General features: G+C 45.6%; 1 protein-coding gene across 2 annotated transcripts in view; it reads right to left on the bottom strand.

Moving 5' to 3' along the window:
• osbpl1a (oxysterol binding protein-like 1A) overlaps positions 1 to 24,721 on the bottom strand; it is a 235,336-nt gene extending 210,615 nt beyond the window's left edge. The window contains exon 1 of one of the 2 annotated variants that reach the window (XM_078541166.1): positions 24,603 to 24,721. The gene's annotated coding sequence lies outside the window, so the exon portion shown is untranslated. The remainder of the gene's footprint in view (positions 1 to 24,602) is intronic. The other variant, XM_078541167.1, reaches the window with a different exon arrangement.
• Between the last annotated feature and the right edge of the window lie 1,300 nt (positions 24,722 to 26,021).

The following is a 26,021-nucleotide window of genomic DNA, read 5'->3' as shown; positions in this document are numbered from 1 at the left end:
AAATTTAACGCAGAGAAGTGTGTAATGATACATTTTGGTTGTAAGAATGTGGAGAGACAATATAAAATAAAGGGTGCAATTCTAAAGCGGGTGCAGGAGCAGAGTAACCGAGAAGTATATTTGGACAGATTGTTGAAGGTAGCTGAAGTTAATAAAGCATACAGGATCCGGGGCTTTATAAATAGGGGCATAGAGTACAAAAGCAAGGAAGCCATGGTGAGCCTTTATAAAGCACTTGTTCAGCCTCAACCGAGAATGGTGTTCAATTCTGGGCACCACACGTTAGGAAGTGAAGACATTGAAGAAGGTGCAAAATGGATTTACCAGAATGGCTCCAGGAATGAGGAACTTCAGTTATGTCGATAGATTGGAGAAGTTGGGATTGTACTCCTTGGGGAACAGAAGACTGAGAGGAGGTTTGATAAGAGGTGTTCAAAATCATGAGGACAGAGTAGATTGGGAGAAACCTGTTCCTGTTGGCAGAAAGGTCAAGAACCAGGGAACACCGATTTAACATGATTGGCAAAAGAAGCAATGGTGACATGAGGAAAAGCCTTTCTATGCAGCGAGTGGTTAGGATCTGGAAAGCACTGCCCGAGAGGAGTGTGGTGGAGGCAGATTCAATCATGGAATTCAAAAGGACAACAGATCATTATCTGAAGATAAATAAAACATGCAGGTACGCTGAAAAGGTGGGGGCCATGGGACTGGGCGAGTTGCTCTTGCAATGAGCTGGCACGGACACAACAGGGCCGAATGGCCTCCTTTTGCACTGTAGCCACTCGATGATTCTGTAATTGCCCCAGGAAATACTTTCAGCTTCAAATTCGCACGAGTGTTCGGAGTAGCAAACAATTCAGACAAACAAGTCGAACACTGCTACAGAAAATGTCTGGGATCAAAGCAGATACCACCCATATTAAAAACATACTCCAAATGCTGGGAGTACAAACCTGTGATCCTTCCTGCGCTTCCCCACAACTCCCCCCCAAATTTCATGCTGAGATCTGATATGAGGGGGGGGACCAGGGATTGAACCTACTGAACGAGTGCCTCCTCATCTGCTTTGGTGCAGTGAAACATGGCAGTGGCTTCATCGAGGCATTGTGAAGCAGTTTACAACCGGAATTTGAAAGTTGATTGTAGATTTTGTAATTTCCCTCGCAAGGAGGCGGGTTTAGAAGTTACAGAAGAATATTCGCAAAGCAGGGTTCAGCTACACAGTTTACCAAACCACACATGTTAACCAGTGAACTGAAGTAAGTGCTCATTCAGCACCTAAAGGACCGGGACCGTTAACATCTTGCATTTATATAGTGCCTTTAATCCATAAAACATCCCAAGATGCTTCACAGAAGCGTTATCAAATAAAATTTGATATTAAGCCCCCTAAGGTGATTGATGGGTTTAAGGGCTTCTGTAAAATAGGACTGGTCCTCAGAGCGAATACAACGTGTATTAGACTGTTGCGGCACCTAACTCTGGTCATCATAGAGTCATACATCGATCCTTTAAAAAATCTATGAAAATGTATTTATCTATTAAATTTATCTAGCACCTTTAACCTAGTAAAATGCCTCAAGGTGATTCAAAATTCGTTACTGAGCAACTAAATGAGATATTAGGACCGATGACCTTTGACTTGGCCAAAGAGGTGGATTTTCTTTTTTTATTCGTTCATGGGATGTGGGCACCGCTGGCCGGGCCAGCATTTATTGCCCATCCCTAATTGCCCTTGAGAACTGAGTGGCTTGCTAGGCCATTTCAGAGGACATTTAAGAGTCAACCACATTGCCGTGGGTCTGGAGTCACATGTAGGCCAGACCAGATAAGGATGGCAGATTTCCTTCCCTAAAGGACATTAGTGAACCAGATGGGTTTTTATGACAATCGGCAATGGTTTCATTCCAGATTTTTAATTGTTGAATTCAAATTTCACCATCTGCCGTGGGTCCCCAGAGAATTACCCTGGGTCTCTGGAGTACTAGTCCAGTGACAATACCACTACACCACTGCCTCCCCAAGTCTTTGGAGAGAGAGAGAGAGAGAGAGAGAGAGGGAAAAAAGAGTTTTGGGTGGACACACTTCACCAGTTCTAAGGACAGGTGTGCACTTGAAATGCTGACCCTCCCTATCTCTGTGATCCTCTCCAACCCTGCGACCCTCCAAAATCTCTGCACTCCTCCATTTAAACGCATCTTAAAGGTAGAGAGGGAGAGATAGAGAGGGGGAGAGGTTTAGGGAGGGAATCCCAGAGCTTAGGGTTCAGGCAGCTCGAGGCACGGCCGCCTATGGTGAAGCGATTAAAATCGGGGATGTGCATGAAGCCAGAAATGGAGGCGTGCAGAGATCTTGGGGAGGGTCAGCATCTCAAGTGCACACCTGTCCTTAGAGCTGGTGAAGAGCGCTCACCCAAAACTCTGCATTTTCTCTCTCGGAAGACCTGTCGTGCAATTTCAACATTGCGAATACAGAACCTGCTGGTTTCAGCTAGCCCTCGAAGTGACTCGACTGTACAACTTTAAAACTGAACCAGGCAAACCTAAAACATTTCCAACTCCCATTGATTTCCAGAATTTGGCAGGGACTTTTATTTTAAGATGCGTTGTTACTTAACTAAATAGAAAAGCAAATATCTCCTGTGTAATACAATCATAGAATCTTACAGCACAGGAGGTGGCCATTTGGCCCATCGTATCAGTGCTAGCTCTTTGAAAGAGCTATCCAATTAGTCCCACTGCCCCTGCTTTTTCTCCATAGCCCTGCAAATCTTTCCTTTTCAACTATTTATCCAGGGCCCTTTTTCAAGCTTACATTGAATCTGCTTCCACCACCCTTTCAGGCAGTGCATTCCAGATCACAACCACTCCTCTTAAGTGTCAAAATCTTTCATCATATTGAACATTTCCATTAAAATTTCCCTGTAACCTTCTCTGCTATAAAGAGAATAATCTCAGCTTCTCCAGTCTCTGCACATCGTCTGAAGTTCTCATCCCTGGTACCAGCTCCATCTACAGCACCTTCCAAACCCACGACCTCTACCATCTAGAAGGACAAGGGCAGCAGGCACATGGGAACACCACCACCTGGAAGTTCCCCTCCAAGTCACTCACCATCCTGACTTGGAAATATATCGCTGTTCCTTCACTGTCGCTGGGTCAAAATCCTGGAACTCCCTCCCTAACAGCACTGTGGGTGTACCTACACCACATGGACTGCAGCGGTTCAAGAGGGCAGCTCAACACAACCTTCTCAAGGGGCAATTAGGGATGGGCAATAAATGCTGGCCCAGCCAGTGACACCCGCATCCCATGAATGAATTTTTTTTTTAAATTCTGGTAAATCTCCTCTGCAGCCTCTCCAAGGCCCTGACATCCTTCCTAAAATGTGGTGCCCAGAATTAGACACAATACTCCAGCTGGGGCCTAACCAGTGATTTGTGAAGATTAAGCATATCTCTGTAGTCTCCTCCAGCCCCACAGCCCTCCAAGATGTCTGTACTCATCTAATCCTGGTCTCTTGAGCATATCCAATTTTAATCATTCCACCATTGGTGGCCATCGCTTCAGCTGCCTGGTCCCCAAGCCCTGGAATTCCCTATCTGTCTCTACCTCGCTTTCCTCCTTTAAGACACTCCTTAAAACCTGCCTCTTTGACCAAGCTTTTGGTCACTTGATCTAATATCTCACGTGGCTTGGTGTCAAATTTTGTTTCAAAATGTTCCTGTGAAGCACATTGGGATGTTCCATTACATTATAGAAATTATATAAACATAAGTTCCTTGTTGCAGTCCCTCACCTTTTACACTCCACACCTCTATTTATAAAGCCTAGGATCCCAAATGTTTTCTAAAACAGCCTTCAGGTTTGCGAATAGCCAATTTATAGCAATGCTACCAAATGTAATCTCACTTCCCCAAGTTTGAATTGCTTCAAAACTTGTGAAATTATTACTTAACAACGTAACGATGTCACAATACTCCGAACACAAGCACTCATGCCAATTTGTACAATTTTCCAGAAACGAGTACTTAAATGTACTTAAATAGTGTCAGCCATGGATCGGTGGGAAGCGCTCACACCTCTCCGTCAGAGGGCTCTGGGTACACATTCTCTGCACTCCTCCAGAGAATTGAACACACAATCCAGGCTGACAGACCAGAGCAGCACCGAGGGAGTGCTGCACTGTCAGAGATGCTGTCTTTCAGATGAGACATTAAACCGAGGCCCCACCTGCCCTTTAAGGGGTTACAAGAGATCCCACAGCACTGTTTGGAAGAGGGGCAGGGGAGGTCTCTGCGGTAAGCTGGCCTTCAGCCGACATGGTCAAAATATGGTCACGTTCCTGTGTGCGGGAGCTTGCTGTGCATCATTTGGCTGCTGCAGTTCTTACATTACAACACTGGCTGCACTTCAGGAGTATTTTATTAGCTGCAAAGTGCTTTGGGAGGTCCTGAGGCTAAGAAAGTCACTGTCGTCTCTCTGTACTGGCACAGGTTGGAGGGGTGTGGGGCGAGTGGGAGGAAATACACAAGCGTCCTAACAATTTATTTGTAAAAGTTCCAACCCTATTACCTTCTCGGTGCAGTTCCAGTGGTGGCCTCATCACATTGAGCATGTTTTAAACCCAAAAGATTGTGCTTATAGCGCAGCCCAATCGTCAATTCGCCAACTTCCATTTAGACCATGGGCCAGATTTTGCAGTAGCAATAGCAGTGAGGCTATCATTCGTTATGCTATTGAAGAGTAAATCGGGCAGCAACTTCCAGAGATGCACATGCGTGGTTAAATATTGGAAATCAAAGTTCCTGGTCCATATCGCTCTGCTACTCCACAAGATTCATTACTCCGACAGCTCGCTGAGAGACCTGGCATTCAAACACAAACGGTGTGAATTTGCTGGACTTAGCTACTAAATACCCAACAGTTCAGAAAAGCTAAGGGCTTGTCTATCCAAGTGTAAGCGAATTTTCACATTTATTTTTATCCTTTCATGGGATGTGGGTGTCGCTGGCAAGGCCAGCATTTGTTGCCCATCCCCAATTGCCCTTGAATTGAGCGGCTTGCTTGGACATTTCATGGGGCATTTAAGAGTCAAACACATTGCTGTGGGTCTGGAGTCACATGAAGGGCCAGACCAGGTAAGGACGGCAGATTTCCTTCCCTAAAAGGGCATTAGTGAACCAGATGGGTTTTTATGACAACGATGATGGTTTTGTGCTCACCATGACTGAGACTAGCTTTATATTCCAGATTTATTAACTGAATTTAAATTTCACCAGCTGCCTCATGTTGCTGGAGCATGAGCCTGGGCTCATGGGCCTATGTTCAGGTGACATTCCGGCTGTCTCCCTAGTCTACGCAATTTTTGGGGAACGCCAGCCACAAGGTTGCGAGAAGAGAAGCTGCTGCAGGAGATCCTCTCGCCACCGCTGAATTGTTACGAGTGGAACCAAGAGAGGAAAGTTCCATTCAACTGGGGAACAGAGTGGAAGGTCCTGAAGGAGAATGTTTTACATGGAATTACAAAGATTCTTCAGCACAGAAACAGGCCATTCTGCTCAACTGGTCTTTGCTGGTGGTTATGCTCCACACAAGCCTCCTCTCCCACCCTATTCCATCTCATCTCGTCAATGTATTCTCTTAGTCCTTTCTCCCTCGTGTTTTATCTAGAATCTTTGAACAGTGCAGCACAGGAGGAGGCCATTCGGCCCATCTCTGGTCTCTGCATCAATTTCACAATGTTTATTTATGTAGCTCAATGGGAGTCGAGTGCTTGAAACTTCAAAGGGCCTCACACAGACCAGGGTTCACGACACGTCTGTGTGGCCGCAAACCCCGATACTTTAAAGAGCCGGCCCGGCTCCACGAGAATTGGGGAGGAGGAGGAGGAGGACATGTCCATCTCCGCAATGGAGCCGGCCAGGTCGGGAGTCCTGGGTGCAGGCTTCTGACAGGAAGCAGCCACATCCTTTAAAGGCACTCCCGAAAATCAGAAAGCCCAGGGATGGAGGTCGGGAATTTTGCCAATCACTTTAAGCCTATTTCCTCTGGTTTGAACCCTGCAGCCTCTGAAAACTGTAGTTTCCCATTAAATACTATTTGTCTCAGCCACTTCACCTGCAAATTCTACATTCCACATTCGCACTTCTCCCTTGATTAAAAAGGAAGTTTCTCCTAAATTCCTCACTGGGATTTATTAGTGACGATCTTATATTTATGGCCCCTGGTTTTGTTCTCCCACAACTGGAAACACCTTCTCTACATCTACTCTAGCGAAACCTTTGGCAGTGTTAAAGACTCTAACAGATCACCCCCTCAGCCTTCTCTTTCGAATGATAACAAGTGCCAGCCTGTTCAATCTTTCCTGATAGGTATAACCTCTCAATTCTGGAACCATTCTTTTAAATCTTGCACCTTCTCCAGTGGTGCTTTATCTTCCTGTGAATATGGAACCTAGAACTGAACACAATGCTCCCAAATGTCGTTTAACCAAGGTTCGATACAAGCTCAACGTAACTCCCTTGCTTTTCAATTATATTCCTCTAGAAACGAACTCCAATGCCTTATGCATGTTTTGTTAATGGCCTGCTTAAGGTCAATACGGCTAATGATTTGTGTATCTATACCCCTGGGCCTCTTTATGCCTTTACCCCATTTCGACTGTTTCCTCCCCCACCCCCACCCCCATGGAATACAGGATCTTCATATTCTTCCAACCAAAATCCATCACCTCACCGAGAGGCCATCCAGCCCCAAAAGTCCTGTTCTGCATCTCAACAAGATCATGGCTGATCTGCATTCTAACTCCATCCACATGCCTTGGCACCAGACCCATTTACTCCTTTGTTCAGCAAAAACCTATCCACCTCAGCTTTAAAATAATTAACTGAGCCCAGCAGCTACTAGTTAGGGAGTGTTTGACATTTCTATCAGCCTTTATATTGAAGGAGCATTCCCCAACCCTCTCCCGAATGGCCTGGCTCTGATTTTAAGGTTAGGTCTCCTCGTCCTTGCTAGCCGGTGGAAAACATTCTCTCTACCCACCCCATCGATTCCTTTCAAAACCCTAAAAATCTCAATCTAAATCAACCCTTAGCCTTCTCTGATCCACACTTTGGTGTTGTGGTCACCGCTGTCAAAGCTCGCAGAGGGGGAGGGAGTGAAAACTTCCTGTCACAGAGGGTGTCATTGACTATTTTGGTTCAAGGTGCTTGGGGACTGCGGCAGGGGTGGAAAGCCGATTCGGAGAGAGTCAAACGTGGGAGACATGGGAAAAACCCAGTCAGGAATTTGCAACCTGACGCCATGTTCAAATTTTGATGCAAAATGATGCCTTCTGGGTAAGTAGGGGGTGGGTTTCACTTGAGTGCCTAAGCAGCCCACTCATGTAACCTTAATCTACGTGTTAACCTGAGCACCACACGCAGCAGAAACATCGAGTTCTGATGAAGTCACTTGAGGGGAGGCAATGGAGTCGTGGCGTTGTTGCTGGACTAGTAATCCAGGGACCCAGGGTAAATGTCTGGGGACCCGGGTTCGAATCCCGCAAAGGCAGATGGTGAAATTTCAATTCAATAAAAATCTGGAATTAAAAGTTTAATGATGACTGTGAAACCATTGTCGATTTTTGTAAAAACCCATCTGGTTCACTGATGTCCTTTAGGGAAGGGAATCTGCCGTCCTTACCTGGTCTGGTCTACACGTGACTCCAGACCCACAGGAATGTGGTTGACTCTGAAATGGCCGAGCCAGACACTCAGTTGTAACAAATCGCTACAAAGTCACAAAAAAGGAATGAAACCGGACGGACCACCCGGCATCGACCTAGGCACCGGAATCGACAATGGCAAACTCGGCCCTGTCGACCCTGCAAACTCCTCCTTACTAACATCTGGGGGCTAGTACCAAAATTGGGAGAGCTTTCTCAGACTAGTCAAGCAACAGCCTGACATAGTCATCCTCACAGAATCATACCTGACAGATGAGGTCCTACACTCCACCATCGCCATCCCTGGGTATGTCCTGTCCCACCGGCAGGACAGACCCAGCAGAGGTGGCAGCACAGTGGTATACAGTCCGGAGGGAGTTGCCCTGGGAGTCCTCAACATCAACTCCAGACCCCATGAATTCTCACGGCATCAGGTCAAACATGGGCAAGGAAACCTCCTGCTGATTACCACTTACCGCCCTCCCTCAGCTGATGAATCAGTGCTCCTCCATGTTGAACACCACTTGGAGGAAGCACTGAGGGTGGCAAGGCTGCAGAATGTACTCTGGGTGGGGGACTTCAGTGTCCATCATCGAGAGTAGCTCGGTAGCACCACTACTGATCAAGCTGGCCGAGTCCTAAAGGACATAGCTGCTAGACTGGGTCTGCGGCAGGTGGTGAGGGAACCAACAAGAGGGAAAAACATACTTGACCTCATCCTCACCAACCTGCCCGCCGCAGTTGCATCTGTCCTTGACAGTATCGGTAGGAGTGACCACCGCACAGTCCTTGTGGAGACGAAATCCCTCCTTCACATTGAGGATACCCTCCATCGTGTTGTTTGGCACTACCGCCGTGCTCAATGGGATAGATTTCAAACAGATCTAGCAACTCAAGGCTGGGCATCCATGAGGTTCTGTGGGCCATCAGCAGCAGCAGAATTGTACTCAAACACAATCTGTAACCTCATGGCCCAGCATATACCCCACTCTACCATTACCATCAAGCCAGGGGATCAACCCTGGTTCAATGAAGAGTGCAGGAGGGCATGCCAGGAGCAGCACCAGGCATACCTAAAAATGAGGTGTCAACCTGGTGAAGCCATAAAACAGGACTACTTGTGTGCCAAACAGCACAAGCAGCAAGTGATAGACAGAGCTAAGCGATCCCACAACCAATGGATCAGATCTAACCTGCCACATCCAGTCATGAATGGTGGTGGACAATTAAACAATTCACTGGAGGAGGAGGCTCCACAAATATCCCCATCCTCAATGATGGAGGAGCCCAGCACAGCAGTGCAAAAGATAAGTCTGAAGCATTCGCAACAATCTTCAACCAGAAGTGCCGAGTAGATGATGCATCTTGGCCTCTTTCGGAGGTCCCCAGCATCACAGATGCCAATCTTCAGCCAATTCAATTCACTCCACGTGATATCAAGAAATAGCTGAAGGCACTGGACACTGCAAAGGCTACGGGCCCTGACAATATTCCAGCAATAGTACTGAAGACTTGTGCTCCAGATCTTGTTCCAGCAAAGCTACAACACTGGCATCTACCCGGATATGTGGAAAATTGCCCAGGGATGTCCTGTACACAAAAAGCAGGACAAATCCAACCCAGCCAATCACTGCCCCATCAGTCTACTCTCCATCATCAGTAAAGTAATGGAAGGGGTCATCAACAGTGCTATCAAGTGGCACTTACTTAGCAATAACCTGCTCACCGATGCCCAGTTTGGGTTCCGCCAGGGCCACTCAGCTCCTGACCTTGGTTCAAACATAGGCAAAAGAGCTGAACTCCTGAGGTGAGGTGAGAGTGGCTGCCCTTGACATCAAGACAGCACTAGACTGAGTGTGGCATCAAGGAGCCCTAGCAAATCTGAAGTCAATGGGAATCAGGGAGAAACCTCCCCACTGGTTGGAGTCATACCTAGCACAAAGGAAGATGGTTGTGGTTGTTGGAGGTCGGTCATCTCAGCTCCAGGACATCACTGCAGGAGTTCCTCAGGGTAGTGTCCTCGGCCCAACCATCTTCAGCTGCTTCATCAATGACCTTCCTTCCATCATAAGGTCAGAAGTGGGGATGTTCGCTGATGATTGCACAATGTTCAGCACCATTCACAACTCCTCAGATACTGAAGCAGTCCATGTCCAAATGCAGCAAGACCTGAACAATATCCAGACTTGGGCTGACAAGTGGCAAGTAACATTCGCGCCACAGTGTCAGGCAATAACCATCTCCGACAAGAGAGAATCCAACCATCGCCCCTTGATGTTCAACTGCATTATGATCACTGAATCACCCACTATCAACATCCTGGGGGTTACCATTGACCAGAAACAGAACTGGACTAGCCATATAAATACTGTGGCTACAAGAGCAGGTCAGAGGCTGGGAATCATGCGACGGGTAACTCCTGACTCCCAAAAGCCAGTCCACCATCTACAAGGCACAAGTCAGGAGTGTGATGGAATATCCCCCACTTGCCTGGATGAGTGCAGCTCCCACAACACTGAAAAAGCTGGACACCGTCCAGGACAAAGCAGTCCGCTTGATTGGCACCACATCCACAAACATTCACTCCCTCCACCACCGATGCACAGTAGCAGCAGTGTGTAACATCTACAAGATGCACTGCAGAAATTCACCAAGTCTCCTTAGACAGCATCTTCCAAACCCATGACCACTACCATCTAGAAGGACAAGGGCAGCAGACACATGGGAACATCACCACCTGCAAGTTCCCCTCCAAGTCACTCACCATCCTGACTTAGAAATATATCGGCCGTTCCTTCACTGTCACTGGGTCAAAATCCTGGAACTCCCTCCCTAACAGCACTGTGGGTGTACCTACACCACATGGACTGTAGCGGTTCAAGAAGGCAGCTCACCACAACCTTCACAAGAGCAACTAGGGATGGGCAATAAATGCTGATCCAGCCAGCGAAGCCCAGATCCCATGAATGAATTTTTTTTTTAAATGCACGATTAGCGACCTCACTGGGATTTCAAATCCAGGTGTTGTTAATCTAATGAGACCAAACCAAAGACCTTCCACCTCCCCTGCTCACCATACCTTCTCAGTTAGAATGTTGCAGGTTCAAAACCCTCTCACAAGACTGAAACACATAGTCTTGGCCAACACTCCTACTGCCAGTACTGAAGGAGTGCTGTACTGTCAGAGGTGTCATTTATGTTATGACTTCTGTTCCCCTAAGTTCGAAACAATCACACCTAAGAGTCAAAATGCAGGAGCTTCAGTGGGTATTTCTTGCTGCTCTCCTTGCGGCTGGTCGACTACTACATGGTAATTCAGCACATGACCGCAGTGCGAGAGTTAATGTGGCACCCCAGGATATATACGTATTCAGAATCACTGAAGTTACATGACAATTAGTTCCTCGCTCTTTATAAATAGTATAACAGTATAACAGCCTTTCAGGTGAACATTAAACCAAAGCCCCTTCTGCCATCTTGGGATGGGGTAAAAGATCCCACGGCCATTATTTCAAAGAACAGGAGACTTTTCCCCCAGGGTCCTGACTAATATTAATCCCTCAACCAACATCAGTGAAGCATAAAATTATCCAGTCATTATCACACCGCTTTTGCGAGAGCTTGCTGTGCACAAACTGGCTATTGCGTTTGCTACATTAAAAAGCAGCGACTACACTTCATTGGCTGTAAAGCAATTTAGGTCATCAGGCAATAAATGCAAGCTCTTTCTTTTCATCCACACTTGCACAAGTGTGGGTTAGGGTTCCTACTAATTTGGCAACAGCCACTCATCCCAAAAAACTTCTAATATGTCCTGTCCACAAAATCCAACCCGGCCAATTACCGCCCCAGAATACTCTCAATCATCAGAAGAGTGATGGAAGATGTCATCGACAGTGCTCTCAAGCAGCACTTGCTCACCATCAACCTACATACTGTTGCTCAGTTTGGGTTCCAACAGAGCCACTCAGCTCCTGACCTCATTACAGTCATGGTCCAAACATGGACAAAGCAGCTAAACTCCAGAGGTGAGGTGAGAGTGACTGCCCTTGACATCAAGGCAACATTTGACCGAGTGTGGCATCAAGGAGTCCCAGCAAAACTGGAGTCAATGGGAATCAGGGGGAAAACTCTCCGCTGGTTGGAGTCATACCTAGCACAAAGGAAGATGGTTGTGGTTGTTGGAGGTCAGTCATCTCAGTTCTAGGACATCACCGCAGGAGTTCCTCAGGGTAGTGTCCTCGGCCCAATCATCTTCAGCTGCTTCATCGATGAACTCCCTTCCATCATAAGGTTAGAAGTGGGGATGTTCGCTGATGATCATGCATTCAGTACAATTCTCAACCCCTCAGATGCTGAAACAGCCCATGCCAACAATGCAGCAAGACCTGGACAACATTTTCAGGCTTGAGTTGACAGGTGGCAAGTAACATTCATGCTACACAAATGCCCAGGCATTGACCATCTCCAACAAGAGAGAATCTAATCATTGGTCTTTGATGCTGAATGACATGACCATCGCTGGATACCCCGCCATTAACATCCTGGAGGTTACCATTGACCAGAAACGGAACTGGATCAGCCATATACATACTGTGGCTACAAGAGCAGGTCAGAGGCTGGGAATTCAAACACACAAACATACGAATTACAAGGAGTAGACCACTCAGCCCTTGAAGCCTATTCCGCCATCCAATATGGTCACGGCTGATCTAATTTTAACCTCAACTCCACATTCCTGCCTATCCCCGATAACCTTTCAACCCTTGTTTATCAAGGAGAGGAACTCACCTCCTGACTCCCCAAAACCACTTCACCGTATACAAGGCACAACTCAGAAGTGTGATGGGGTACCCTCCAATTTCCAGGGTGAGTGCAGCTCCAACAACTCAAGAAGCTCAACACTATCCAAGACAAAGCAGATAGCTTGATTGGCACCCTATCCACCACCTCAACATTCACTTACTCCATCATCGACGCACTGTAGCAGCAGTGTACATCATCTACAAGATTCACTGCAGCAATTCGCCAAGGTTCTTTCGACAGCACCTGCAACGTCTACCTAGAAGGAAAAGGGCAGCAGGTGCATGGGAACACCACCACCTGCAAATTCCCCTCCAAGCCACACACCATCCTGACTTGGAAATATATCACCGTTCCTTCACTGTGGCTGGGTCAAAATCCTGGAACTCACTCCCTAACAGCACTGTGGGTGTAACTACACTACATGGACTGCAGCGGTTCAAGAAGGCAACTCACCACCAGCTTCTCAAGGGCAAATAGGATGGGCAATAAATACTGGCCCAGCCAGTGATGCCCACATTCCAAAGTGAAGAAAAAGTTTCTGAAAGATTTATGCTTTTTCTCTTCCTTGAAGCTGGCAAAATGGTACTGCAACAGTGAATATTGTCTGCACTCTGGTAGTATGGGAATCTTGAGCTGCCTGGTGTCTTATCATTCAGAAGGATCACAGCTGAACAAATGCAGATGTGTACAAGGAAATAACCATTGCTCAGGAAAGGAACATTAGTAACACCTCTGAAGCTCATAAGTTAACACGTGCGGCCAACCGCACAGAGACCCTTCCACTTCTCTAGCGCCTTTCACCACCTCAGGTGTGCTTTACAGCCAATTAAGTAGCCAATGGACTGCAGTTACCGTTGTAATATGGGAATGTGGCAGTCTATTTAATTGTCCAGTGAGTTACTGGCCAATGGGTGATTTCGTAATGATGATGTCAGGGAAGACCGTGGAGGCCTTAGGAGGGGGCTGAGATGAATCATCCATATGGACTCTAGTGCCAACATTGGGGGACTGGGTCTTAGAGGCATGCCCCAAAATGCTCTTTTTCATTCACTGATGGGATGTGGGCATCATTGGCAAGGACAGCGTTTGTTGTTTATCCCTCATTACCCTTGAACTGAGTGTCTTGTCAGGCCATTTCAGAGGGCAGTTAAGAGTAAACCACATTGCTGTGGGTCTTGAGTCACATGTCGGCCGGAGACCAGGTAAAGACGGCACATTTCCTTCCCTAAAGGGGCATTATTGAACCAGATGGGGTTTTATAATAATCCAGTAGATTCCTGGTCACCGTTAGTGAGACTAGCTTTTTGCTGTTCCAGATTTATTTGATGGACTGAATTTAGTGAAAGTGAGGACTTTAAAGGGTTAATTGGGTTGGTTCTGTCTTCATCGTGTGTGATCCAACAGCTAAATCACAGCCAAGTGATCCAGATATGTTATTCTCCATTTCTGCTTGGTGCAACAGTGTGACTTGGTAACCACCACCTGGACTGGCCGAATAATCAACCACCCTGGCCTGGGACTGGAGTTACATGCAGGCCAAGGCTGCGTAAGGACAGCAAGTTTCCCTCTCTAAAAAGTACATTAACAAAATACATGCCATTCTTAATGATGGGTCCAAATTCATATCCGTTGGACCTGCTGTTCAGCAAAACTGGATGGCCTTGCTTGAAAGCAAGTTAAAGAAAAAGCTTGTTGGACTTACCTAAGAACAAAGGGCTGATGGGTGAGATATACGATAGGATTCGTCCCCACAGCTCACTGTGTCTGCGTATATGTGGGTCGCCCAAGACACATAACCGTCATGCCCCTTTACACCCAATCTTATCTATGGTTGGTTCTGCACAACATGAATTGGCCGAATGTTTTGGAGAGTTGTTACAACCAGGTTTGACCAAGTTTTCCACATTAAAAAAAGGTAAAGGATTCCTTCAGCTTTGTGAAGACCATACCGGGCTTGCGTATCGAAAACAACGCTGTGTCCATCCGCTCATTTGACGTTGCTAGCCTACTCATCAACGTACTGCTCAAGGAAGCCATAGATATTTGCACTGCAGCACTATATCATGGCAATCTAGACCTGCCACCATTGTGTGAATCAGTATTCATTGAACTTATGAACTCAGCACAGTTGAATTCAGTTTTAATGACACCATGTATGCCCAAATAGATAGCGTTGCCATAGGAACCCCTCTCTGCCCAGCTCTTGCAAACATCTTTGTTAGGTTCCACGAGAAACACATTTTTGACGGATTGCCTACCCTTAGCCTATTTCCAATATGTAGATGATACATTTGCCAGATTTGAATTTGCAGCTGCGTATAACAATTTCCTTATACACCTTAATGGGCCCAATCCTGCGCTCAAATTCACCTTTGAGTTCAGCCAAATGATTTCCCTTTCTTCGATGAGCTAGTTGAGAAATCTGCCAGGGGGTTCTTTACCATGGTCTTTACCACAAGCCTGCCTTCACTGGTCAATATACACGTTGGGATTCCTACAGTTCCACACGCCATAAGATTGGCCTTATCGGCAACCTCGTGCAACGTTGATGCCGAAATAGGGCTATCAAAGGCATCCTGCAAGATCATGGTTACGCTGATCAGATCATTTACTGTATATTGCGCAAATTCATGAATGGGCCCAAGGCCATCATTTTCAGCCCTGAAAAGTGTCCCGTCTACCTCAGATTATCCTACCCTTCCGGGGTATCTCAAAAATTAGAGCAACAGGTGAAGCTAGCTGTTTCACACTGCTACAATGCAGTAGCAACACGAGTGGTATTTGCCACTAACAGGATGCTGCCGTCAAGCCAAAAAAGGCATTCTGCCTATCACACAAATGAGTAACGCGGTATATGAATTTCAGTGTCAGCATGATGCTAGGTATGTAGGCCATTCATCCCAAAGATTGATGGATCGTATCAAACAACATGCCCCTTTGGCTGTTCGCAACACGCAAGGTACAGACCATACCCAAAAAGCCCAAGTTTGCATAACTCAAAACTCAGTGACCAACATTAGATGTGATTCCACAATTGGACAACATTTGCTAAACAATCCTGAGTGTGCTAAGAATTACACTGACAACCAATTTAAGACTATCAGTCAGCTGCGCAGTGTGGCTCACTTACACGTGCTATAAGCCTCAAAAATGAATACACAGGATCCTGTTCTTTGCAGCCAGAAAGAACATGTACACACATTGCACCTGTTTCAGCTAAACAAAATGGGCAACAGCCATTCGCTGACTCATTCCTCAGGTCAATGCCTTGACCAATCAGAGCCAACCTGCCTGGTTTGAATTGTTATGATCCCAGCTGACGTTACTACTGGACAAGCCAGGTCCCAAGGCGGAACCCGGCTTGATAGATCCTAACTTATATTTTTTGTTTAGATACGTGGAGAGTGGCTACTGAACAGAGTTACCAGAGTCAGCTGATGAACTTTTAACAAAAGAATAAAACATTTATTCAACAAGCCTTTGACAAGGTCCCACATGGGAGACTTATAAAGAAGGCAAAGGCACATGGGATACAGGGTAATTTGATAAGGTGGATTCAAAATTGGCTTAGTTGTAGGAGACAGAGGGTGATGACAGAAGGATGCTTTAGTGACTGGAAGCCAGTGTCCAATGGCGTACCACAGGAATCTGTGCTGGGTCCCCTATTATTTGTCATTTATATAAACAACATAGATGACTATGTGGGGGGTAGGATTAGTAAGTCTGCTGATGACACAAAGATTGGCTGAGTAATGGATAGTGTAGAGGATAGCCATAATCTCCAAAATATAGATGGGTTGGTGGAGTGGGTGGTAAAGTGGCAGATGGATTTTAACATACAGAAGTGTGAGGTCATACATTTAGGGAGGTCAAACAATTACAGGGATTACAAAATAAATGGGAATATGCTAAGAGGGGTAGATGAAGTGAGAGATCTTGGCGTACAAGTACACAGGTCCCTGAAGGCAGCAGTTCAAGTAGACAAGGTTGTAAAGAAGGCATATGGAATGCTCTCCTTCACTGGTAGAGGTATAGAATATAAAAGTAAGGATATAATGTTGGAATTGTATAAAACACTGGTGAGGCCACAACTGGAGTATTGTGTGCAGTTCTGTTCACCACACTACAGGAAGGACGTAATAGCTCTGGAGAGAGTGCAGAGGGGGTTTACAAGAATGTTGCCAGGGTTAGAAAAGTGTAGCTACGAGGAGAGATTGGATAGGTTGGGGTTATTTTCCTTAGAACAAAGAAGGCTGAGAGGTGACTTGATTGAGGTGTACAAAATTGAGGGGAATAGATAGAGTGGACAGGATAAAATTGTTTCCCTTGATGGAGAATTCTAGAACCAGGGGACATAGATTCAAGATAAGTGGCAGAAGGTGTAGGGGGGACATGAGGAAGGACTTTTTTTTACACAGAGGGTAGTGGGTGTCTGGAATTCGCTGCCCAAGTTGGTGGCAGAGGCAGAAACTCTAAACTCTCTTAAAAAGTACCTGGATCTGCACCTTAAGTGCTGTAAGCTGCGGGGCTATGGGCCGGGTGCAGGAAGGTGGGGTTAGAAAGGGCACCTGGGTGTTTTTGGGCTGGCATGGACAAGATGGGCTGAATGGCCTCCTTCTGTGCTGTAACTTTTCTATGGTTCTAACTATACCTTCATAGATATCTATAGATTTGTAAGGATAGCACAAGTTACAAAAGCTATCTTATGCTATCTTATATTCACAGTAAGTACCCAGTCCATGTAAACCAATAGGCGACCTGTGGTCAGGCACACCACACCCTGAAATCAAGTGACAGATGCCACCTCAAACAGATGCTATGACTCTCTTCTCAACTCCCCCAAGACGCTTATCACACCGTGAGTCAACAAGTCTCACTGAACTCTGTCTTTCACAAAAGAGTTCCCAATCTCCACTCTCAAAGAACTCACTCTGGAATCTTCTCCCAATTGACACTTTCTCTCAAACGCCTTCCACAAGGGCCTACCTCCAGGGTTTCGAACTCTCCTCCCGATGTACCTTGCCCCTGGATCTCCACGTGCATTCAAACTTTCTTCCACACACTTTCTCTCACTGACTCAGCCGCTCCAACAGTACACCACTGCTTCACATGCCCAAGGTAAAGAGTTACAGACCTTCGGCTGCCTCCTTAGACCTTCCGGCTTCTCGCATGCCTATATCGCTATAACTCTGTGTCCTGTAGCTTTCTCCCTTTAAACTTGACGCCTTCCTTTCTGCTCCTTCCACGGTACAGAACCTTTTCTGTGCGTGCGTCTGTGTCTGTATCTGTGTCCTGCCACTCTAGATCCCTGTTGATAGGCAACAGCACAGCTTTCTACTTTTGTTTGTTTTAACTTCTCTTCAAGAGTCATAAAATCTTCATTAAAATATTAAAATACAGGCATCTTTTAAAGTGAAGCTAAAACTCAATTTCTCTCTTTCTTAACACAGGAATACAGAAATTCAAGTCAAACTTATACATTAAAGAAATACCTTATTCTTAACATACTTAACCCAATGTATTAACCAAATACACATATTTTATCTCTATTTCCTAACAGAATTTAAATAAGGCTTGGCAGTTAACTGTCAGTCAACAGTTAACTGGTGCATTCTCCATGGCAACACCTCTACCAATCACATGGACATATGGCTTAGGAACAGGAGTAGGCCACTCAGCTCTTTCAGCCTGCTCCGCCATTCAATAAGATCATGGCTTATCTGATTGCAACCTCAACTCCACATTCCCATCTATCCCTGATAGCCTTTCACCTCATTGCTCATCAAGAATCTATCTACCTTTTCCTTAAAACATCGACTCTGTTTCCACCACCTTTTGAGGAAGGGAGTTCCAAAGACCCTCAACTCTCATCTGTCCTCAATGGGCAACCCCTTACTCTTAAACAGTGGCCCCTCATACTAGATTCTCCCACAAGAGGAAACATCCTCTCAACATTCACCCCGTCAAGACCCTATATGTTTCAATCAAGTCGCCTCTTACTGTTCTAAACTCATGATACAAGCCTAACCTGAGCAATCTTTCCTCATAAGACAACCCACCCAATCCAGCAATTAGTCTAGTAAACCTTCTCTGAACTGCTTCCAATGCATTTACATCCTTCCTTAAATAAGGAGACCAATACTGTACACAATATTCCAGATATGGCCTCATCAATGCCCTGGATAAATGAAGTATAGCCTCCCTACTTTTGTAATCAATTCTCCTCCCAATAAATGATAACATTCTATTAGCTTTCCTAATTACTTGCTGTACCTGCACACTAACCTTTTACGATCCACGCACTGGGACACCCACATCCCTCCGCAATCTCTCACCATTTAGATAATATGCATTTTTTCTATTCTTCCTGCCAAAGTGGACAATTTCACATTTTCCCACATTACACTCCATCTGCCAGATCTTTGCCCACTCACTTAACCTACATTCCTTTGTAACCCCCTTATGTCCTCTTCACAACTTACTATCCTACCTATCTTTGTGTCATGAGAAAACTTAGCACCCATACCTTTGGTCCCTTCATCCAAGTCATTTGTATAAGTTGTAAAAAGCTGAGGCCCCAGCACTGATCCCTGTGGCACACCACTCGTTACATCGTTACCGACCAGAAAAAGACCCACTCATGCCCACCCTCCATTTTCTGTTAGTTAGCCAATCTTCTATCCATGCCAATAAGTTACCCCCTACACCATAAGCTTTTATTTTTCACAATAAACTTTGATGTGGCATCTTATCAAATGTCTTCTGGAAACCTAAATACAGCACATCCGCTGGTTCCCCTTTATCCAAAGCATATGTACTTCTTCCAAGAACTCCAATAAATTGATTAAGTATGATTTCCCTTTCACAAAATCATGTTGACTCTGCCTGATTGCTCTAATTTTTTTCTAAGTGCCCTGCTATAACATCTCTAATAATAGCTTCTAACATTTTCCCTATGACAGATGTTAGGCTGACTGGCCTGCAGTTTCCTGCTTTCTGTCTTTCTCATTTTTCGAATAAAGGAGGTACCACTTGCTATTTTCCAAACTGGGGAATTTTGGAAAATTAAAACCAACACATCACCTATTTCACTAGCCACTTCGTCTAAGGCTCTAGGATGAAGACCATCAGGACCCGGAGATTTGTCACCTCACAGCTCCAACAATTTTCTCAGTGCCACTTTCCAGGTGATTGTAATTTCCCCAAGTTCCTCTCTCCCTTCCATTTCCCAATTTCCAGCTATTTCTGGAATGTTACTTGGATCCTCTATGGGGAAGACCGATGCAAAATACCTGTTCATTTCATCTGCCATTTCCTTTTCCATTATTAATTCCCCAGGCTCACTTTCTAAAGGACCAACGCTCACTTTGTTAACTCTTTTCCTTTTAAAATATTTTTGGAAAGACTTACTATCTGGCTTTATATTTCTAGCTAGCATTCTCTCATGCTCTAATTTTTCCCTCATCATCAATCTTTTGGTCATTCTTTGCTGTTTTTTATATTCTGTCCAATCTTTTGACCTGCCACCCATGTTTGTGCAATTATAGGCTTTTTCTTAAGTTTGATGCTATCTTTAATTGTTTTAGTTCACCATGGATGCTGGGTCCTTCCCTTGGAATTTTTCTTTCTCATTGGAATGTATCTGTTCTGTGTATTCTGAAATATCCTCTTAAACACCTGCCACTGCATCTCTATTGACATTTCCCTTAATCTAATTTGCCAGTTCACTTTAGCTAGTTTCTGCTTTCATGCCCTCAAAATTGCCTTTATTTAAGTTTAAAATACTCATCTTGGACCTACTCTTCCCTCCCTCAAAATTCAATCATATTATGATCACTGCTCCCTAGGTGTGCCTTCACTATGAGGTCATTAATTAATCCTATCTCGTTGCACAATATCAGGTCTAGTAAAGCCTACTATCTGGTTGGTGTCAGAACGTGTTGTTCTAAGAAACTATCCTGAAAAATATTCTTTGAGTTCCTCATTTAGGTTACCTTTGTCCATCTGATTTTCCCAATCTATATGTAGATTAAAATTCCCCATGATTATTGCTATGCCTTTTTAACAAGCTCCCATTATCTCTTTCTTTATACCCTGTACTACTGTATGGTTAGTTAGGGGGCCTGTACACCACTCTTACAAGTGACTTCTTGCCTTGATCATTTCTCATCTCTACCCAAACCATTTCTACATCCTGGTTTCCTGAACTTAGGTCATCTCTCTCTAATGTGCTAACACCATCATTAATTAACAGACCCACCCCTCCACCTTTTCCCAACTTCCTGTCCTTCCTAAATGTCATGTACCCTTCAATATTCAGGTCCCAATCTATGTCATCCTGCAGTCATATCTCTGGTTGGCAACTGGACTCTAATAGCCATTACAATCAGCACCCTCTTCTCATGAAGTATAAATTGTTGCTCCCTTTACATTTGGTATTCTTGCGAATGTCCTGATGAGTGCAAGATGAAAAGCTTCGACGTGTCTTTTTTCAGAGGTACAAAAGTACGTTAATGAACCAGTTGAGTTTTTACAACACTCCAACAGCCTCGTTATAGTTTTTACCAATTTATCCAGATTTGTCTTTTATTTTAGTCCTTTCACAACCTTGTTGTCATATTGAACCCAGAGATGCGCTTCCGACCACATATTCATGCCATCACTAAGACCTATTTCCACCTCCGAAACATTGCCCAACTTCACCTCTGTCTCAGCTCATCTACTGCGGTGACTAGTGGAGTTCTGCAGGGGTCAGTGTTGGGACCACAACTTTTCACTTTATACATTAATGATCTAGATGAAGGAACTGAGGGCATTCTGACTAAGTTTGAAGATGATACAAAGATAGGTGGAGGGACAGGTAGTATTGAGGAGGCAGGGAGGCTGCAGAAGAATTTGGACAGGTTAGGAGAATGGGCAAAGAAGTGGCAGATGGAATACAACATGGGGAAGTGCGAGGTCATGCACTTTGGTAGGAAGAATAGAGGCATAGACTATTTTATAAATGGGAAGAGAATTCAGAAATCTGGAGTGCAAAGGGACTTAGGAGTCCTAGTCCAGGATTCTCTTAAGGTTAACTTGCAGGTTGAGTCGGTAGTTAGGAAGGCAAATGCAATGTTGGCATTTATTTTGAGAGGACTAGAATATAAAAGCAGGGATGTGCTGCTGAGGCTTTAAAAGGCTCTGGTCAGACCACATTTAGAATATTGTGAGCAATTTTGGGCCCCGTACCTCAGGAAGGATGTTCTGGCCCTGGAGAGGGTCCAGAGGAGGTTCACGAGAATGATCCCAGGAATGAAAGGCTTAACATATGAGGAACGTTTGAGGACTCTGGGTCTATACTCGATGGAGTTTAGAAGGATGAGGGGGGATTTGATGGAAACTTACAGAATACTGAAAGGCCTGGATAGAGTGGACATGGGGAAGATGTTTCCATTAGTAGGAGAGACTAGGACCCGAGGGCACAGATTCAGAGTAAAGGGAAGACCTTTTAGAACAGAGGTGAGGAGAAACTTCTTTAGCCAGAGAGTGGTGAATCTATGGAATTCAATGCCACAGAAGGCTGTGGAGGCCAGGTCATTGAGTGTATTTAAGAGCGAGATAGATAGGTTCTTGATTGGTAAGGGGATCAAAGGTTACGGGGAGAAGGTGGGAGAATGGGGTTGAGAAACTTATCAGCCATGATTGAATGGCGGAGCAGACTCGATGGGTCGAATGGCCTAATTTCTGCTCCTATGTCTTATGGACTTATGAAACCTTCATTAATGCCTTAATTACCTCTGGACTTAACTATTCTAAAGAAAATTCCAAAGTGGGGAATCTCGAACTAGGGGACATAGTTACAGAATAAGGGGACACTCATTTAAAACTGAGATGCAAAGGAATTTCTTCTCTCAGAGGGTAGTGAATGTCTTGAACTCTCTACCCCAGAGAGTTGTGGAGTCTAGATCACTGAAAGTATTTAAAGAGGAGGCAGAGAGATTTTTGAAATATCGGGGAGTTGAGGGCTATAAGGAGCTGGCACGAAAGAGGAGTTGAGGCCTGGGGCAGATCAGCCATGATCTTATTGAATGGCGGGGCAGGCTTGAGGGGCCAAATGGCCTCCTCCTGCTCCTATTTCTCATGTTCTTAAAGCACTCTTAACTGGTCTCCCACATTCTACCCTCCATAGAGTTGAGGTTATCAAAAACTCTGCTGCCTGTGACTCAACTCGCAGGAATTCCTGTTTCTCCTGTCACCTGTGCTCACTGAACAACTTTGGTTCCCATCAAGCGATGCCTTAATTTCAAAATTCTCATCCTTGTTTTCAAATCCCTCCTTGGCCTCACCCCTCTCTATCTCTGTCATCTCCTCCAGTCGCACAATGCTGTTCGAATTCTGGTCAAACAAGCAACCCCAATTTTAACAGCTCCACCTTTAGCACCCGTGCCTCGAGCAGCCTGGGGCCCAAGCTCTGGAATTTCCCTCCCGACACCTCTTCACCTCACTTTCGTCCTCAAAACTCCTTAAAACATTTCTTTTTTGATCACTTTTAGTCATCTGACCTAATATATCTCATGTGACTTGGAGTCATTTTCTTTCACCTGAAGCACCTTTGGATGTTTTATTACATTAAAGAGACGCCATAAATATACCTTTAGGTATTTAGTCAGCTTTTTAAAAAAGCAACGTGACTTCACAAACTGCGACAGTGAGATCTGAATTTGTACTCCAGATTACCGGTGCAGCAATAGTGAGAAAAATAATTTTCCATTGTCACATGCAATGTTGCAATTCTTCAGAAAAACTTCAAGTTGTTGTCAGTTTGTAACATGAGGGAAAACAATGTTCTGACTTCTAAACACCATCCTTTTGTCAATCCAGAAATCACACATTTTGTAAACAATTAAGAATATAATACTTGGGAGTTTATTTCCATGCTTTTCTTTTTAAAGAAAGTGTTTTTAATGAAGGCACCAAGCACACTCTCAAACACCCGGGACACAGGAACAGCACAGCGACAGATCCCCTGAAAACCTATAGAATCATAGAATGGTTACAGCGCAGGAGGCCATTCAGCCCCTCAGGTTCCTGCTGACTCTCCAAGAGCAAATCGCCTTGTCCCGCACCCCTCCCCTTCCCCCGTAGCCGTAACAATCCCATTCCCTATTGTAAACCAAGATTGAATCTGCCTCCACCACACTCTTAGGTAGTGCCTAACCACTTAGCGTATAAACGAATGCTTTTCCTCATCATGTGGCCTTGGGTTCTTTTACCATTCACCTTCAACCATTGTCCTCTGGTACTTGACCCTCCTGCCAACAGGAACAGGAACAGTTTCTCCCCAACCCATGCCCCTCACAATTTTGAACTCCTCCATCAAATCTTCCACTGAAGCACACGTAAACATGTTTCCTGCAACAACCTGAAGGACAGATGCTCTATCATCAGGGGGCCACTCCGAGAATCGCTACAGTGCAGGAGGCCATTCGGCCCATCGTGTTCGCACCGGCTCTCCGCCTACGCCATTCAGCTAGTGCTATCCCCTCCAACCTCTCTCCCCATCACCCTGCACATTCTTTCTTCCCCTTTTCAGCTCACAGTCTGACCCCCCCCACCACTCTTGAAAGCCTGGATTGGACCCGCCTCCAGCCCACTCTCAAGGGCAGTGCTTTCCAGACCCCCTGAACCACACTCGCTGTGCGAAACACTATAGTGCTTTTTTAATCACCCCCTCCCAGCCACAAAAAACTTGCACGTCTGCCAGCTAGCTATGCCGCAAGCAAACGAGGAATGGCTGGAAACTCTTTATAGTTATCGACAGTCACAGATTGCAACTCTTTTCGAGTACAATCACAGTTCTTGGTTTTCCGGGAGTGGGACATGAACCCACAACCCTCTGATTCAAAGGCGAGGGTGCTATGAACTGTGCCACAGCAGTTGAACTAAAGTTCGTACCCAACCCCCCCTCCCCCCTCTCTCTGTGGTGGTCCAGTACATCAGATCAGCAGCAGCAGCAGCAGCAACAACAACAACAGCAACAGAGTGCAATTTTAATCACTGCCCGTCCTGCTGATCCCGCAGTCCCCGCCCCTGCTCCACTTTACCTGTTACATTGAGACCACAAGTAACCAGGGCAGCGACCGCCAGCGCCGGGTTCCAGGGCAGCGCGCGTGACCACAATGTAACAACATTCTGACAATGTAACTCACCCAGGGATTCCCCCGCCCCCGGGGGGAGGGAGTTCCTGTTTTTTTTTTGCAACGCGAGCACCGGCAAGCCGCATAGGACAAACCTCGAAACGGCCAGGACACCCACCTTTAAAACCCGGGCGGCCGGGCAGAGAATCTCTTTTTAAATATAATAAAAAATAATAACTGCACAGGCTGGGGGGGGGGGGGGGGGGTTTCCCCTTCCCCCTCCCCCCGCAATGTGCAAAAAAAAGCCACGTGCACTAACTTGTTGCAATTCCGGGACGCGCGCGCGTTTTGACTTGTCCATATATTGAGCTGGTGAAATTGGAAAACCTGCCTGTTAAAGGGGCTCTCACAACCTTCCAGACCGTCCCTGGGGGACTCTGGGAGTGAAAGATTAATTCGGGAATTGTTCTGGAATGAACAAGGTCCCAGAGTAGAGATACTGGACTGATTCCCAATTAAACAGCCCCCCCCCCAAGTCACTCAGGCTCAAAGACCTGGGTGTATTTAAAACAAAAACAGAATTACCTGGGAAAAACTCAGCAGGTCTGGCAGCATCGGCGGAGAAGAAAAGAGTTGGCGTTTCGAGTCCTCGTGACCCTTCAGCAGAACTGAGTGAAGTTAGGAGAGGGGTGAAATATAAGCTGGTTTAAGGTGGGGGGGGTGAGGTGGGGGGAGAGAAGTTGGGGGGGGTGGGGTGGTTGTAGGGACAAGCAAGCAGTGATAGGAGCAGATAATCAAAAGATGTCACAGACAAAAGGATCAAAGAGGTGTTGAAGGTGGTGATATTATCTAAGAAAAAGTGCTAATTAAGAATGGATGGCAGGACACTCAAGGTACAGCTCTAGTGGGGGTGGGGTGGAAAGGCTGACAGGGTATTACAGTTGTAGATTTAAAAATAATGGAAATAGGTGGGAAAAGAAAAATCTATATAAATTATTGAAAAAAACAAAAGGGAGGGGGAAGAAATGGGGTGGGGATGGGGGGGAGGGAGTTTAAGATCTAAAGTTGTTGAATTCAATATTCAGTCCGGAAGGTTGTAAAGTGCCTAGTTGGAAGATGAGGTGCTGTTCCTCCAGTTTGCGTTGGGCTTCACTGGAACAATGCAGCAAGCCAAGGACAGACATGTGGGCAAGAGAACAGGGTGGAGTGTTAAAATGGCAAGCGACAGGGAGGTTTGGGTCTTTCTTGCAGACAGACCGCAACCTGGGTGTATTTACTTTATCAGATTTACAGATGACCTAATAGAGAACGAGACAACAATGAAAGGGCTGGATAGCATCCCTATTGATGGCTTATTCCAGAGGGTGCTGCTGTTGGGGCAGGGTT

This window comes from Cetorhinus maximus, chromosome 4, assembly GCF_964194155.1.
Source record: "Cetorhinus maximus chromosome 4, sCetMax3.hap1.1, whole genome shotgun sequence".
Lineage (NCBI taxonomy): Eukaryota > Metazoa > Chordata > Chondrichthyes > Lamniformes > Cetorhinidae > Cetorhinus > Cetorhinus maximus.
This window is presented reverse-complemented; position numbering and strand designations above follow the sequence as displayed.